This window comes from Schistocerca piceifrons, chromosome 8 (assembly GCF_021461385.2).
Source record: "Schistocerca piceifrons isolate TAMUIC-IGC-003096 chromosome 8, iqSchPice1.1, whole genome shotgun sequence".
NCBI lineage: Eukaryota > Metazoa > Arthropoda > Insecta > Orthoptera > Acrididae > Schistocerca > Schistocerca piceifrons.
The window spans coordinates 444,848,384-444,849,372 of NC_060145.1; the positions used below are offsets into that span (position 1 = coordinate 444,848,384).

General features: G+C 44.5%; 1 pseudogene; it reads right to left on the reverse strand.

Annotated features, from left to right (window-relative positions):
• Positions 1-342: 342 nt before the first annotated feature.
• Positions 343-460, reverse strand: LOC124712614 (annotated as a pseudogene).
• Between the last annotated feature and the right edge of the window lie 529 nt (positions 461-989).

Consider the following 989-nt stretch of genomic DNA (forward strand, 5'->3'; position numbering starts at 1 on the left):
CAAGTAATAACACAAAGAAATCCGAGAGCATGGAAGTGAAATTGGAGGATAGTGTTAACTTTCAGGTTTATGTAGGCATTTCTCACTTAAGGAAGGAGGGCCCTTAGGAGAGAAAGTTGTCGCTGTAAAAAAAACTCCTCCCGAACGGGCCATGAAGGCCTAGCGGTACCGACCGGCCGCTGTGTCATTCCTAGTCCATAGGCGTCACTGGGTGCAGATATGGAGGGGCTTGTGGTCAGCACACCGCTCTTCCGGCCGTATGTCAGTTTCCGAGACCGGAGCCGCTGCTTCTCAATCAAGTAGCTCCTAAGTTTGCCTCACAAGGGCTGAGTGCACCTCGCTTGCCAACAGCGATCGGCAGACTGGATGGTCACCCATCCAATTGCTAGCCCAGCCCGACAGCGCTTAACTTCGGTGATCTGACGGGAACCGGTGTTACCACTGCGGTAAGGTCGTTGGCTTCCTATAAAAACCATTCCAGTTTTTGGGTATTGCATATTTTTTACAGACAATTACGAATCTACCATTTCTTTCAAAATTATTAATTAGAGAAGCATTTGGCTGTGGAAAAATGCTCCAAAATAGTAGATATTTTCCTAAAATGTTACCGAAGGCAGACAAGCAGATGAGATGAGGACAGGATGGCTGTACTATGGAACCTGATATTTCCATATCAAAATGGAGAGACAGAGGTACAAAATCAAGTTTGATGGCAAGTATAATTGAAATCTAATGCCACACCTAAAATTAGGAAGTATCTTGGCCAATGGAATAACTGGAGATGTTACTACCAAGAAGAAAAATGGAACACAGACAACCCCAAGTGCAAAGTTTATGGAAAAAATTTCCGAAACCTTTAACCACAGATAGTGACGAATGAAGGGGTACATTTTTCATGCGAGGTTATGAGCAAAGCGTGCGCTCACTGTAGTACAAAACAGCCTTCTTTTCTTCACCCATTTCATTCTAAAGAAAATGTGTGGCCCTGC